The sequence below is a fragment of the Azolla caroliniana genome, unplaced genomic scaffold (assembly GCF_043228905.1).
Source record: "Azolla caroliniana isolate FFs.n. ecotype wild unplaced genomic scaffold, voAzoCaro1.0.p SCAF_8, whole genome shotgun sequence".
Taxonomy (NCBI): domain Eukaryota; kingdom Viridiplantae; phylum Streptophyta; class Polypodiopsida; order Salviniales; family Salviniaceae; genus Azolla; species Azolla caroliniana.
Window position 1 is genome coordinate 17,323,639 of NW_028230443.1, and position 17,501 is coordinate 17,341,139.

The following is a 17,501-nucleotide window of genomic DNA, read 5'->3' on the forward strand; positions in this document are numbered from 1 at the left end:
CTAGGCTATGCTATGGTAGAGACGAGAGTGAGGCTTGGAAGAGTTTGTTGGAGGAATGTGGGCGAGCTGACAGAGTTGCTGAAAGGAAAGAGGGCGCTCCGAAATAAGTGGATGTATAAGCTAAAACCGGGAGATGGCGAAAATCCACCAACTTGGTATAAAGCCTACATTGTGGTGAAGGGCTTTCAGTGGAAGAAATGAGTGGATTTCGACAAAATATTTGCCCTGGTAGTAAAGATGCCATCCATCTGGACGGTGCTGAGCATTGCGGCTAGCATGGACCTTGAAGTTGGGAAACTAGATGTTAGGATGACCTTCCTGCATGGTGATCTTGAAGAAGAAATCTGTATGCAGTAACTAGAAGGATTCATCGAAAAGGGAAAGGAGAACCTAGTATGTTGGTTGAGGAAGAGCCTTTACGGATTGAAGTAGGTTCTCGGTCAATGGTACCGGAAGTTTGAATCCTTCATGACCAACCAAGGGTACCACAAGACACAAGTCGACCACTGTGTGTTTGTGAAGAATTTCGACGAAGGAGATTTCCTCATCCTCCTACTATACGTGGACGACATGTTGATTGTTGGACAGAACCATATCAAGATCGGAATGCTGAAGAAGGTCTTGAGTAGGTCATTCTCAATGAAGGATATGGTCCGACAAGGCAGATCTTGGGAATGCACATCATCCGGGACCGAACAAAGAGACCAGCCGGCTGATTCACACATGTCGGCTGATGACAATACCGGCCGATCTACGTATGAATACGTAATGACTTATGTAGGGGGAGTTGTCTCGTGGTAGTCGAGGTTGTAGAAGGCTGTGGTGTTATTGACCACGAAAGTGGAGTATATGGCTGTTGTAGAAGCTGACAAATAATTTGGATGAAGGAGTTCATCGGAGAGTTGGGGATTTGGCAGGAAGAATTTTGACTCTACCCTGACAACCTAAGTGCCATCCACCTTGCGAAGAATGTTGCCTACCGCTCGAGGACCAAACACATCTAGAGGAGATACACACAACGGAGAACGGATCGGACATGCTGACGAAGGTGTTGTCGGCAGAGAAGCTGGACACGTGCCAGAGACGAGTCATATTGACGAAGCACGCCATGACGGAGTGAACGGGGAGTTTGTTGGGAAACAAGTCCCTCCGAATGGGAAGAAAGCACGAGCCGTATCGGAGTTCGGAGAACCAGCTTCGAAGGAGATCGAGCCGAATGGAAAGGAGGAGTCGGATAAGTTTGGATCCGATGAAGAAGAGAGATTGGATCTGGGTGAACCATCTGAAAATGGCCATATTTGTAAATATGTTTTGTCGCACCTATGTTGGGCCAGAATTATAAATAGCCCTAAAGTTGTATTAGTATAAATACAACTAGGGCAAATCATTGATAGATGCAAAGAATTGTCATTGTAAAGAGATAGTTTGTTGCCTCTGTAACAAAGTCGCGGCTCTAGTACACCAGATACAACCTCATGATGATCGCCAAGAGGATAGGAATCGACAGGTGCACCGGTTTCAGGATGATGATCGGCCAAGATATGATGATCGTTATCAGTCAGATCAAAATCGACGAGATGATTATTGACCAGAGGATCGATATAATGATTAATAGCGAGAAGATGACGGCCAGGATGAGTACAAGAGGGATAGTCGTAACAGTTACAACCGCGACTATTCACCAAGGTATGATAGAAATGATCGACGCCCTTACAAAGGACATCGATATCAGGATGATAGGAGATCCTATGACCAGAGGAGAAATGATGACAATAGACAAACTAATCACCGATTCCATGACGATAGACGGGTCTACGATAATAGAAGACCCAAGGCATCTCAACAATTCCAATACAGTTCTAAAGCCCGAGATGAGCCAGAACCGCAAGATGTTCAACAATCGTGTTATGAGAATGGAGAATCTAGTGGGGTGACAGTACCAAATTGCGACATTTGCAGGAAAGATGGACACTATGCAAATCAATGTTCGACGAAAGACAAAGGAAAAGTACCAATTGTAAACATGGTAACTACAAAAGTACAAGAAGTCACCACCAAGAGTAAAGTCAAACTATAAACAAGAACCTAACCATTAAGATAGCATATGATCATATGAAATAATAAAAGCTACTTCTTGTAATAGATTGACTATTGTAAATGTTCTGGAACATTCTAGAACATTCTAGAGTATCCTAGAACATCTTAGAATATTCTAGGTCTAGAACATTCTAGAATATCCTAGAACTTCTTAGAATATTCTAGGTCTAGAACATTCTAGACTACCCTGGTGATGGTCGGTGGACCATTACCAATTCAAGGGTCATAATTGTAAATATTATCTATTTATAAATAAAGAAAAAGAAAAAAGAAAACAAAAGAAACAGAATATCGAATCAAAATTTGGCATGATTACTTCTTGCAATATCAAATCAAATCAAAAGAACAAAAGACTATCATAGACATATGCTATGGAGGAAGGTAAAGATTGAACCCAAGACCTTGTGGTCTCTATTGGACAATCCTACCAACTGAACTACATATGCATCCTTATACCAAATCCAACTTCATGTAATATAGATTGAATATTGGACGTTCCTAGTTTGCATGCATCCTCATTTCTAGCTTGCACACATTCTCATGCATTCTCTATTGCATGCATCGTCATGCATACTCTATTTCTAGCTAGCTTACATAGCCCTACCTTTTTGTATAAATACTTAGATGCACCTTGATTCTAATCAAGGTGAACAACACCAGTTATGGATTCTATAGGTTGAGTTCTTGTTCTTTTCCTCTCTCTTGTTTTCTAATCTTGTCTTCGCTCTGCTCTATTATACTTGTCCGTGACAGTTTGTTCACCTTCTCCTCTTCTTGCTACCATGTCCAGCTCTGTCGACAACCTAAACCAAGTCATGGCAACCTTGCAACAACTTTAGCTCGCGAATGAAATCCTTCGGGAATCATTACGAGAGTTACAATCCAACACTTCAAGAAATCCACCACCCGCCGAGTCACAACCACTGTCGGCACCTAGCCCGACCACGTCCTCTTTCCATCCATATGTTCTCGAACCAACCATCAGTCTACCGGATAAATTCAATGCCACGAGGGCATATTCGCAGCTTCATCAACCAAGTTCGGCTTATCATCCGGTTACAACCCCAACGATATGCTAGCGACTTTTCTCGGGTTGGGGTTGTCAGCACGCTTCTCTTCGGGCCGGCGCAAGCGGGGTTTGCACCCTTGATCGAGACCTCATCCCCTCTCTTAGAAAACTTCACCGCTTTCATTGAGGATCTTGAAGCGACATTTGGCGAGGCAGACCGGCGACGAACGACACTCACAAAGCTTTATTCTTTCCAACGAGGCCCACGTCCAACCTTAGTCTATGCTTCAGAGTTCTGTCAGATTGCCTGCGATGTCAGTTGGTATGACCAAGCCCTATGCAACCATTTTCGTCGCGGTCTCCGAAATGACGTCAAGACTCTTCTCTTAAACTTCCCCAAGCCCACATCATTGTCTCAAGTAATCTCCCAAGCTGTCCAGTGTGACAATCGTCTCTTCGAAGTTCGTCAAGAAGAACGGGGGATTCACAGGTCTCAGGCTTCTTCCCGAAACACATCAATCGCCAGGCCCTACTTGTCTCCTACGCCAACCTTACCGTCACCTAGTGATACCCATACCACGACGGAGGTCGATTTCCATACCCTGATGGAGATCGACCACGCTCAATTCCAACCACTAACTGAAGCCCAATGCCAACATTGTCAGGACAATGGACTCTGTCTCTATTGTGGCAACCCCGGCCATGTCATCCGCCATTGCTCGGTGCGGCCCCCCCCGGCACCAATTCCATCATGCACGTCTTGCGGAGGTTCCTCGACAACAGGAAAACAACCAAGTCCGGCTGTAGTAGGAGCCATGCCGTTGGATGCTTCCCATTACTCACCTTCTCCATGCTCCTACAAGTCCGTTCGGCCATTAGGAGGGTTTTCTTTGCAAGTAAGTCATTGTTTTGGTTCGACTTTGAATACATTATCATGCCTTGCTCAACTTCGGAGCAACTACTTGCTTTATCAATAAATCGTTTATCCACGCACATAATATCCCCACCGTCCGCACATCACAACCCATATCCGTTGAAGCGATCAACGGTAAGGTTCTCTCTTCGGGTGCGGTTACCGAAGCCACTATCCCGTTGGTACTTCATGTCGGGGCGCATTAGGAGGAACTCACGTTCTACCTCATCGCAACCCCCTAACATCCGATTGTGTTGGGGCTATCTTGGTTGGAGACACACAATCCGACGGTGGATTGGTGTAACCGCTCCAACACTTTTCCAGTAAGGCCAATTCCTACTAGGTCACGACACTCTCTTGATTCCGTTGTGGTCGAGTCCGTTTTGGTCGCTACACTGGCCGTTGTGTCGGGGGATGTCACCGTTCTTGTCAACAATTTACCCGTCCGATATAGCGACTTTTCTGACATCTTCGAAAAGCGGAATGCCGATCGGTTACCGGCTCATCGCCCCTACGATTTCCCAATCGAACTCCAAGCTGGAGAGCATCCCCCATTCGGTCCTATTTATGGGTTATCTGAACCCGAACTTGAGGCTCCTCGACCGACTCCGACTGGGCATATCTTCTCCAAAATCGACCCTCGGGGCGCCTACAATTTGGTGCGCATCAAGCCTGGGGACGAGTGGAAAACGGCTTTTTGGACATGCTATGGACATTTCGAGTACAAAGTGATGCCATTTGGCCTTACCAACGGTCCGACCGTCTTCCAACACATGATGAACGATATTTTTCGAGAGTATCTCGATCATTTCGTGGTCATCTACCTTGACGACATCCTAGTTTTTTCTTCCAACTGGGAGGAGCACATGCGCCACGTCCGACTGGTTCTCATCAAACTCCGGGAATATGGGCTCTTCGTCAAAAGTGAGAAATGTAAATTCAATCGGACCTCTGTCGAATTCCTAGTTACAGGATCTCACCTACCGGGATCACAATGGACGAACTCAAGGTAGCGGCAATCACTGATTGGCCTCTCCTGACTGTCGGGAACTGTACGCTCCCTATACGCAAAGCTCGGCCACAACCAAGCTTAGATTCATGCACAGAAAACGGATAATAAAGAACGACACAATGGAAGAGAAGAGTACGCAGGATGTTTAACGTGGAAAACCCCAAACTAGGGAAAAACCACGACAGCCCACAGGCTACAAACTATCACTAGGTTAGTATGTACAACAGTGAGTTCACGGAGGCAACGATCTCGTGCTCACGATCTTCGCCACAGGCGGCGGTTACAACAGAGGCAACGACCTCTTTCTTTCTTTCTTTCTCTCTCTCTCTCTCTCTCTGTACGCTGTTACGCGCTCTGATCTCACGTAGACAAGAAATAATAACAACAGTCATATAAAAAAGTTGCCCTAAGTCATATTTATACTAATATGACTTTTCGGCTATTTACAAATATAGCCTCGATGGACTCTCAGAAACATATTTACGAATATGTCTCTTCATCCGGTTCTCACCGGGTCTGTACCATCCGGTTCTCCGTAGTCGGGTACTCCTCATCCGGTCTTCACCGGGTCTGTATCATCCCGCTCTTCGTAGCCGGGTACTCCTCATCCGGTTCATACCGGGTCTGCACCATCCGGCTCTCCGTAGCCGGGTACTCCTCATCCGGTTCATACCGGGTCTGCACCATCCGGCTCTCCGTAGCTGGGTCCTCCTCATACGGTTTCGGCCTCGGCCGAGTTTGTTCATCGGCATTGTTCTTCCCCCTTCCCATCCGGAGGGACCTGTCTCCCAACACTGACTCGGTTGAAAGAGGTACAATCGTTTCTTGGTTTTGGAAATTTTTATAGACGATTTATAGACGGGTTCTCTTCCCTAGTCCAACCTCTCATCCAACTTAAGCGGAAAGATACTCCATTTCTTTGGACCCCCGCGACACACGATGCTTTTAATGACCTCAAAGAAACTTTTCTCTCCGCCCCTTTCTAGGTTGAAATCGACGCCTCTGACTTTGCCATAGGTGCGGTCTTGTCTCAGCTCAACGACGATGGCACCCTGCACCCGATCGCTTTCTACTCTCGGATGTTTACAACCCCAGAAATAAATTATCTGGTCTACGACATGGAGCTTGCAGTTATCATCTTGGCCTTCGCCAAATGGTGACCCTATCTTGTTGGGGCCCAACATCGTATTCAGGTGATGACTGACCAGAAGAATCTCATCTACTTCACCACCACTCGTACATTGAATCGGAGGCAGGCTCGCTGGTCATCTTTTCTCGCCGACTACAACTTCGAAATCTTGTTTTGACCCGGCTTTCAACATGGGAAAGTAGATGCTCTCTCTTGGTGACCCGACTTTGCACTACTCCCAAGTGATGACACATTCTCAGCAATCGCATTGTTTATTGTGGTCCGATCAACTCCACATGTTTGCAACGTATATGTTGCATGATGATTCCTTGCTCAATGAGATCTCCCAAACAACCACGTCAGACCCTTTCACTACTGACATCATGGCGCGCCTCAACAACCCATCCCAGGAAATGCAAATCTCGGATCTCAGTCACTTTACAACTCAGGATGGGCTACTCTATTGTAATCACCTCCTTTAGGTACCAGCTAGCACACGTTGCATCCAAGTACTACAAACTTGCCAGACACTTTGGGGTTGCGAAAACACTGGTGTTGCTGTCTCGAGGGTTTTGGTGGCCCCAACCTTGGAAATTGGTCAAAGAATTTATCAAAACTTGTGACGTTTGTGCTTGCTCCAAAGTGGCTCACCATCGTCCATACGGCCTTCTACACCCACTTCCAATTCCCAGTTGACCTTGGGCATCTCTCTCCATGGACTTTATCACCGACCTTCTTTGGGTCGGTGACCATGACACGGTGCTAGTGTTCGTTGATTAGTTTTTGAAGATGGCTCACTTTGTTCGATGTTCGAAAACAATTTCGGGGGAGGAGACGAATGACTTTTTTCTGAAAAATGTCGTCCGATTACACGACTTCCCTAGGGATGTCCCTTCTAATCAAGGTTCTCAATTTATCTCCCACTTCTGGTGCCGACGTCTATAGACATTCGGGACTTCTGTGAACTTATTAACCGCGCACCACCCTCAAACTGATGGCCAAACCGAAAGAGTCAACCAAATCCTTGAACAATACCTCTAGTGTACAGTTAGCTACCAACAAGATGATTGGGTAGACTTCCTTGCCATGGCGGAATTTGCCTACAATAATAGTATCCTTTTCCCATTCTTTGCAAATTACAGTTTCCACCACCGTTTTAGCATTTCCATTCTAGAGATTTCCGTCAATCCGTCAGCCAAGAGGCGTGCCCACACCGTACAAGATGTGCATCGTGACCTCTCCCTCGAGCTCCGTGCTGATGGCAAACAATATAAAGCTCATGTTAACCGACATCGCTCGATGACATGGTTTGGCTGCATGTCGCCACATTGCAACCACCCATCCCTGAGCAAAGCTTGACTACATAAATCTAGGCCCCTTCCGTATCCTCGAGCGCGTTAACCCAGTCGCCTTCCAGTTAGTGCTTCCCCCCCCATTTTGGCTTCACAATGTTTTCCATGTCTTGCTCCTCGAACTCTACCATCCTTCTCGCATTCCGGGACGACAACCTCCTCCTCCGCCACCCGTGGAATTATCGACAGGTGAGGAGTTCGAGGTTGACCGGATCCTCGACTCCCGCTTGCGTCGATGAAAACTTCAATACTTGGTCTTATGCAAAGGTTACCCTCTTTCAGAAGCCACATGGGAACCACTTACACATTTACAAAATGCGCCGGAGGCAATTCGCGCTTTTCATCAACGATACCCTCATAAACTGGCCGTAGGTGTTAGGAGACAACCTTAGAGGGAGGATAATGTCATAAACATATGCCACGGAGGAAGGTAGGTATTGAGCCCAAAATCTCATGGTCTCTATTGGGCAACCCTACCAATGAAGCTACATATGCGTCCTTGTATTAAATCCAACTTCATGTAGTGTAGATTGAACATTGGAAGTTCTTAGCTTGCATGCAACCTCATTTCTAGCTTGCACACATTCTCATGCATTGTCTATTGCATGCATCGTCATGCATACTCTATTTCTAGCGGGCTTACATAGCCCTACCTTCTTGTATAAATACTCAGGTGCACCTTGATTCTAATCAAGGTGAACAACACCAGTTACGGATTCTATAAATTGAGTTCTTGTTCTTTTCCTCTCTTTTGTTTTCTAGTCTTGTCTTCGCTCTGCTCCATTATACTTGTCCATGACACAGACTATATATGGATATGCACGATTATTATTTGGTAATTATTATGAGTGGTGGCTATTGAAGAGTCATTAATAGAATAGTTCATTCTTATGTCGCTCTGTCTCGAATTATGGACCACTTTCACACAAAAACCTTTTCAATCTGCTTTCTTGATAGAGAAAAGCACAAAGAAGCCCTAGTATACAGAAAAGCATAGGCAAACAGAGCGAAGAGCAGAGAAGCATAGGTGAACAGAGCGAAGAGCGGAGAAGCACAAACAAATAACTTGCATCCACAAAGCAAACTTTCTGATTCCTGCATAGAAGACAACGTGGTCACCAACATGAAAGAACAACAAGAAACCATGCCGATGCAAGTTTTTGAGCACCTGCGTAACTGGCCGCAAACCAATGGGTTAGAGGGATATCTTTGAGTAGCAGATGTCAGACGTCATCCATAGGTAAGTGAAATCATCAAACAAATTAACATTGATAAAATACAAATAAACAAGTACACCGGTATTTAAATGTCAAGAATGAGGGTTACAATGAGATGGGCATGGTCAAGACAAACATTCTTGAATCATATTTCGGGCAAAAGCGCCATAAATAAAGTTAGAGGCATTTTTCAACAGTAGAAAAAAGAAGAAAAAAGAAAAAGAAAAAAAGAAACATAAAAAAGCAAGGCGTGGATATGAAGATTTAGGTAGGAAAAAAAGTTCATAACTTCATCCGATATCAAAATTCAAAAGAAAACATGCATTAAAAAACCGATAACAAGAGCTCTCCAAAAAATTCTTATATGACAAATTTTAAGAGAAATAGTGATATAAAAAAATACCTGACATAAATAAAAGAAAGGAAAAGAAAAGAAAAAAGCAAGATAATGCAACCAAAAACCTATAAGTAGGAGGGTATTCTTCGCAACTGGGGGAGAAGGAAGATTAAGAAGGCTAGAGGAAGTGAGATGCTTCTTAGTAGAAGAAAGAGGGAAGAAGGAAATACTATTATCGACTAGAGTTATCGAGTTTAAAGTAGTTCTTTGGTGGGGTTGTTATTTTTAAAGTCTAAGAAGCTCGTATTGTTTTTATAATAGTATATTGAAGTATTCTTTGCTCTTCCTCTTCTCTTCTCTATCATTTTTCTATCTCTCTTCATCATCAACAACTTACCTACAACATACAAATGAGATTTTGAGACAATGATCGATATGCGCTTCCTTCCCACCTATATATAATTTGATAGAACACTACCATCCATCATCTCCAGTCATGTCACCTCCATTTGGTTTTCCGGCAAGAACAAAGACTTTTTCACCACCACCGACTAGATGCAAGACATTCGACTAGCCCCTCTCAACAGTTAACTAAAATACATTTTGGAGTCCAACGTCGTGCACAATTTATTTATTTATTTTGTTGATTTATTTTGTTATACACATGCAGACCAAACATTGAGAACATCATTAATGGTGCATAACTTTTAACTGAATTTCATCATCGATATCCGAATAAGTCAAGTCCTAGTTTGTGCCTTGTGACTCGTGGAACTCCTCATTGAAGGAAGGGGATAATGTTATGAATATGAAACTCTAAACTCATGAGTTTAAGAGATTTGAGCCCATGACCTCTTCAAGGACGACTTATAACGTTCATCGTTAAGCACTAGGCTAGATGTGACTTCAAGGTGTTTATGCATGTGAATCAACTGATCAACTATAGATATTTTTCCATATATAAATGCAAGAGTTCGAGTATAACACTTTGATACAATGTGTTGCATTTGACCACATTTGAATTTTCTTTTTACTTAGACTAAATCGTGTCCATTCCCTACACACATTCCTCTCACAATGACAGTGTGTGTGATTATTGCATAGGTATAGGCCAGGTGACTCATTAACTATGCATATTTTGACATGATTGAGTGCATGACCCAAGAATATCACACTTCGATACAATGTGCTCCATTCAAATCACATTCAATTTTCTTGCTTTCCGGTGCACATTGTCAATCTAGTCCTCTCCCTACACAAATTCCCCTTGGTACGATCACATTGTATGATCTCAATTGCAATATTTTACATCGAGATTCTCCGTTCAATTCCAAATATGCTTCCTAAAGATAATTCCCTTATTTTTCCATAGGTCATATTTGACCATACAAGACAATAATAAAATGTGTGTGTTCATTACTCTATGAATGTCTGTGCATCAAGGAGGAAGGGCCTAAATTTTATTCCGTGCATCTTTTGCCATGACCAAGTGGCATAAGTCTCAAGTGTATGACACTCGGATAAAATGATTTGTGATCAATTTTCTTGATTTTCGATGCACATTATCAATCCTGCCCACTCCCTATACACATTATCAACGTCTGCTATCTCGATTGCACAACATTGTAAAATTCGTGAACACTGAGATTTCCTACTCTACTTAGTTCCAAATATACACCATAAAATGATTCAATTTTGGTTCCACAGTGCCGACTCCCCACACACATTCCTCTCCGTATAACAATCACAATGTGCAATCTCGATTCCAACACTCTAAAATTCGTGAACATGGAGAGTCCGTACTCTACTGAATTGGTTCCAAATAATCTCCCAAAAAATGATTCACTTTTTAGTTCCATATGTGATATTTGACCTTAGAAGACGATAATAAAATGTGGTTATATCTATTGCTCATTGAATGTCCGCACGGCAATCATAAACTACAGCAGTAGTACGTTGGCAATAATGACACTACGACAGACTCCAGGAAGGCCCCTGGCTATGTTATTCGATGCATGTACAATCAAGATGTTCTTTGATAAACTACAATTACCAATGGTAATCAAATTATTCAGTGGATGGATGGTGCGTAGATGATGCTCATGCTGTGACCTTGAGCCTATACCTCAAGCTATGGTGGCCTGCACGCTGGTGGTGAGGGCATCCACTTCAGACTGCTCAATGCCGAACGTGTTCTGAAGCACGATGCTCGGCAGTGGTGGGTCTGCGGCAAAGAGGGCGGCGGCAAGCTGAGAGACCCCTGGATTCTGGCTGTTCAGGGCAGAGATGGCTAACGCTTCAATCTTCTCGTCGGGGTTGATCTGGAAGTGAGGGAGGCCACGGGGGAACACGAAGAGATCGCCGGGATAGAGCGTGGCCTGGAAGAGGGTGTTGTTGGTGGAGATGAAGCCGACGGTGAGCGTGCCCTGAGCTAGCAAGAGAACTTCGGTGGCACGGGGGTGGACATGGGGAGGGTTGAGGCCACCATTGGGTGGAAAGTCAATGCGAGCGATGGACAGGCCCAGAGTGTTGAGGCCCGGGAAGTTGTCGACAGAGGCGAGGGTGACGATCGCCTGCACGCCATTGTTGGGCCGAGGATCTGCGGCTGATGATCGCAGCAAGGTGGACGTGAAGTCGTCGGCTGTGACTTTGTAGGCAGGCTTGCACGCGCGCCCATTGATGGTGATGGCCGCATAACCATCATCATCATCATCGGCCACACAAAAATCTTGCAATGGATCCTCGTCTGCTGCACCCGCAAGCTGTCCTGGAGCTGTGACACATATAGCTACAAATAGAAGCCTGAGAGCTAGCAATACAGAATTGGGGAGGGAAGCCATATCCTCACTTTGTCGGATTATAGGAGCAATGTGTAGTATATGCACTAAGCTATGCTATGCTACGGCAGAGATGGAGAGCAAGGCGTGGAAGGGTTTGCTGGGGGAATGTGAGAGATAGAGAGAGTGTATTGGTGGATGATAGATGAGGAGGTTAGGGGATGTATATATATACGTATTTAGACATACTCTTGTGTTTCTTGAGTGCCGTATACTCTTGTGTTTCTTGAGTGTCTGTGTTTCTATAGCGATGGGGTTTGGTGGGTGCGTAGTTGTTTGCTTCCTTCGTCCGGAAGCTAAGGAGAGAGAGAGAGAGAGAGATGTGGCTCTGTCTCCGGTCTCTTGAGATGCTTCTTATGAAATTCTTAGCATTTTTTGGGCAGCTCTCTTGATAACATTCAAAAGGAGCCTTTCGTGGTTTATGAGAGGGTTTATGTGTAACGCTTATGAATTTGTAAGCTTAAGGCATATGTAATGTTTGTGAGTTTGCCTCGCAAGTTTTCTCCTCGCCCTTCCTAGTACACACCTCGCCCACTCACCCCCTCATCAACGTTACCGATAGAACATATCCATGTGTCCATGAAAGAATTGTGTTTGCATGCTTGTCAGCTTGCTAACTAATCAGTAGTGTGTTGCCCTCTCTACATTGTTCCTAATGCATTCCCCTACATTCCACTATGAAGAATGCACAATCTCACCCTCCTCATTTTATAGATCCTATCAGACTATGTGTGGAGCATGTTTTTTTCTCACTTTTCACATGGTATGATAGAACCGAAACATCCTCTTCAATAGTAAATACATCTAACATGCATGCCTCTCACCTATAATTGCATTCAAAGTCACAAACACATGCGATATCTTTCAACATATAAGTGCGCTCTACAAATGACCTAGATGCATACGTTCAACAATCAGAATCTCTATCCAAATTGGGTTTTCTTCCTACCACTTATTGAAAATTTTGATTCTTCTCCCATAGTGGGCACCACCAATATTGTTCCATCAAGTTTAGATAGGTGGTAAACGACATTATCATTTGACATCCTAATCACCATATATAAAGCAAACTACCAGTTTGTAAACTGTAAAATGAGTTGTGTTGGTTGTCAAAGCTCTTATAGTAAACCCACAGAAACACCTCTTTGTTAAATTTACTCAATTGAAGGTAGTGTCACCGTCAAACCATTCGTTGTCTTTGACCCTTGCTTTCCTCAATTTTATTTTTATTTTCAAATATTTTCTTCAATAGTATTAAGAAAAAATGCCCGAAGGCTACAACTTGAACTTGTTTGCCTAGAAGCTTACAACTTTTTATGTACAATGATGTACAATAATCCTAGGACCAAAGATAGGACTTTGTAGAAGGTGTTGGAATTTGCTGATGTACATTGCCATGATTTGCTGATATTCAAGAAAGGTCCATGGAAGTTGATAGTGCCATTGAGGCCCTTTAGTTGACTCTGTAAATAAGGGCAACTTTTTCCATAAGTGATGAAGCTTCTTCCATCTCTTGTTCACAACCTTTGGGGAACCATGCATATTGTCATATTGGCCACGGAGTACTACCAGTAAGTTCTCCCATATCTCAAGCAGGACATCCAAGAGACGAAGATCTATCGCATCATAATGTCGGCTATATTGACATTTCGATAATTCCCATTATGTTACAATAGTCATTGTTTTCCAAACTTGGACATATTGCACCTGCTTTCGAGGTTGCTTAAAGGGGATAACTAATATCAATCTTCTATTATGTACCATCATTGCCTCTCGAACATCATCTGCCTCATACAACGTCAGGCTGGAATGTAACACTCCCCACTTTGCTGATCCCCATGAAAATAGGCAACCGATATTGATTGTTAAAAATGACCAAAGGACTTTATTCCATACTTGTTGAGCCTAGGGACAAGACCAGAGGACATGCTTGGCAATCTCCTGAGCTTCATGGCAAAAGCCACATTGCCGAAGATTGGGTGCTACATTCTCTTTCAATGAATGACCAACTGGTAATGCCCTATGCAGTAATAGCCATCTGAAGAGAATAAATTTAGTTGGCTCCTTAAATGAGCAGATCCATCTCCAGTAGGTTTTCAAATGCAAAATTGAGAAACCCTAGGTGGTCCAATGTTTCTCAGCTATTGGTATCATTACATTCCGAGAGAGTAGTAGTGATCTTCCAAGTTTTACTGAGTATTGAAAGAAGGGAACCTTTATGATCTATTCCCCCAAGGAATGTGACCAAAACCAACTCCCCGGATCCCTTGTTAATCTTGCAACAAGGTCTTTTGCGTATAACCACAACATATCACACATATGAGCAATTGAAGGATAAGGATCAAGCATCCATTTCATTCTAGTTTTAGCAACCACTTTGACTGGTGCACTTCACAAGTGTTGTAGATAACTGCAATCAAAGGTATAAGGTTGCAAACTATGGTTATCTAGGACCTTAAAATAATAAGCGCACCCGTTAGGTGAAACACCCTTGACAGCCATCGATGTGTCATTCATGAAGCATCCAAACCACACATGTTCCTACTTGGGTTGAAGGTTGTAGAAAACGAAGAATATGGTACTGATATGTTACCAATCATTATCTTGGCACCATGAACAGATTCTACATGTGCACGACCATCTTCTTGTGGCATTTGCTGAAATTGAGTCCAAGTTCTTACAGATGCAACTGGCCCATTATCCAATTTACCCTAGGCAAGGTGAATTCTCATGCCCAACACTTTCCCTGCATTTTCCGTGCTTTCTTCAATTGCTCTGTGGTTATGTCTATATGTCCTTGGTGTCTTTTCAAGTTGCCTAATCCTTATTATGAGAAGATCTTCCCACTCACTTCCTCCCATGGCATAATGACTAGTGAGTAGGTTTGATAGAGCCCAACCCTATGCCATTGATTTGAGTGTAATTGGTATGGTAGGGTTTGTTTACACTATCTTAGGACATGCTAATTGCCAAAACTCAAATGCATATATATAATAAGGTTGGGCATGAACCTTGTTGTAGGTGGTAGTGTTTCTTGACGATAGTACACGACTTGTAAATTTCATCAAAAGTACCTTCTTACCCTACCAAAAACACGAGGAAGTGTTCCAACAATGGTAATGACTCTTTTGTGAATGAAGTCTACAAACCCTACCTATGTTGGCGCTATTAGGAGCACATTGACAAACCTACCCACTTCAATTTTTCAATATACCCTAGGGTTGAAGACCCATGATAAGCGGAACTTATTTGATGAACCCATGTATAAGATCCTAATTGCCATCAAATTTATGATTAAATATTTTTCTCCAAATGAGAAGCCAGACTAAGATGTGGCTTGGGGTGTATGCTATAGAAGGGCAATGTTTTGATAGGAAGAACTCACAAACCACAACATTTCCCAATTGTAATTGATTGGAGTGCCATAATCTCAATCTCAATAAGGTTTGTAATAGGGTTCATCATGTTGGAAGAAGGTCAAAATATTATGGATGTGAAATGACATCCAAAGTGTGAGATGAGTTGTGAATAAAATTACACAAAAAAGGGAGGTACACGGGAAATGAAAAAGACAAGTAACCCTTTTTATAGAATTAGGTATGCAAAAGTTAGACCATGAATGTGTGCTACCTCGCAACTCTCTACACCACGTGGCACCCAATAGCTCTTATATCTGCAACCATGTGACCATTGTTATCGCATATTTAGGTGGAATCATAGAATGTGCTACCAATATAGCATCTCATCGGCTGTGATAAAATTGTGCGACACATATCCTACAACAATAAATAATAATGATACTTTCAAGCATAGTATGAAGTTATGAACCATATGTGCATTGGCATTCGAGAATGTTTCAAACATTCGAGTATGGTAAACACCCTCGAAGTATGCTAAATACCATACATTGTTATTCATTATTTATTGTAAGGTAAATTTTTTTTAAAGGTATCGAGTGTAAAGAAAAACGTAAGAATGTTTTGATAACATAGGCATTGGTTTGCATTCGTATGAAAAATAATGTTTGCCAATGCATTCGAGTATATTACGTACTATGCTTCCAACCATGTGTATGTGTCTCTGAGAAGAGAAAGAGAATATGTATGTCCAAGCATGTGTGTGTCTCTCAAAAGAAAGAGGAAGAGAATATGTCCGTCTTGTTTGCCTTTATACTTTTTCTTTCTTCCTTTCTGTCTGCAGATTTACAATTTCTTTCTTTGTCGCGTCTTCAATTCAACAACGCGTTGCCTCCTCTCCTCTCCTCTCCTCTCCTCTGCACACACAACACACACACAAACACACACTCTCTCTGTTTCTCTGTATATAAATACATCCTCATTCTCATCTTCTTCTCTCATCCCTACCCTACCCTACCCTACCCTACCCTACCCTACTATCTCTCCTTCGCGCAAATCACATTCAGTAAACAACAACAAACTCTTCCAAACTCTCATCTCCATCGCTGCCATCGCATATCGCATTTGATATATAACAAACATCAACACTTTATTCCAATGGCTTCTTCCTTGCTGCCTTCTTCTTCGTCTTCTTCTAAATTGCTGGCCCTCCTCAGCCTTGTTGTCGCTTTATGTGCTATAACTCCTCCTGCCCAGCTTGTGGGCGCAGCGGACGAGGACCCGCTGCAAGATTTCTGTGTGGCCGATGCCAATGCAGCTGCAGCTGCACCCATCACCATCAATGGGGTAGCTTGCAAGCCAGCCCACAAAGTCATAGCCCAGGACTTCACTTCCACGCTGCTGCGAGCACCAGCAGCAGCCACATATGATTCTCATTATACTAGTGGCTCCCAGCGCAGCAGCATTGGCAGTAAGGCGGCCATGGTCACCTTGGCCTCTGTGGCCACCTTCCCTGGGCTCAACACGCAGGGCCTGTCCATCGCTCGCATCGACTTCCCGCCCAACGGCGGACTGAACCAACCCCACGTCCACCCGCGTGCCAGCGAGGTGCTCTTCCTGGTGCAGGGCACGCTCACCGTCGGCTTCGTCTCCACCGCCCCCAACAACACGCTCTTCCAGGCCACGCTCTACCCCGGCGATCTCTTCGTCTTCCCCCGGGGCCTCGCCCACTTCCAGATCAACCTGGACAAGAAGATTCCAGCGCTGGCCATCGCCGCCCTCAACAGCCAGAATCCAGGGCTCTCTCAGCTCGCTGTGGCCCTCTTTGCCGCCAACCCACCACTGCCAGGGATGGTGCTCCAGAATACGTTCGGCATAGAGCAGTCTGAAGTGGACGCCCTCGCCGCCAGCGTGAAGAAGGCAAACTAAAGGTTAAATACCCGATCATCATCGTGAATCGGAAGACGGTCACCCTGTAGCAAGCATCAATCCTGAATCTCACTACCTTTTATATACCCATCTATCTATCCACGCCTACGTACGTCTCGTAATTAAATTCACAGCATGCATGTCACCACCATGTTCATAATAATACCTTGCGCTTGCATTGGGGCGGCATTCCTCACTCACAATAAGTTAGCTAGTTGGTAGTTTTTGTGTAATAAATGAATGCTCTTTTAACATACTCATTTTCCTATTACTAAGACTCACGTGTCTATCTATCTATTTATCAATCTTATCT

At 43.7% G+C, this 17,501-nt stretch overlaps 2 pseudogenes; one reads left to right on the plus strand and one right to left on the minus strand.

Annotated features, from left to right (window-relative positions):
• Positions 1 to 10,982: 10,982 nt before the first annotated feature.
• LOC147861145 (putative germin-like protein 8-1 pseudogene) lies at positions 10,983 to 12,015 on the minus strand (annotated as a pseudogene).
• A 4,402-nt stretch (positions 12,016 to 16,417) lies between these two features.
• On the plus strand, positions 16,418 to 17,191 carry LOC147861146 (putative germin-like protein 8-1 pseudogene; annotated as a pseudogene).
• Positions 17,192 to 17,501: the final 310 nt, after the last annotated feature.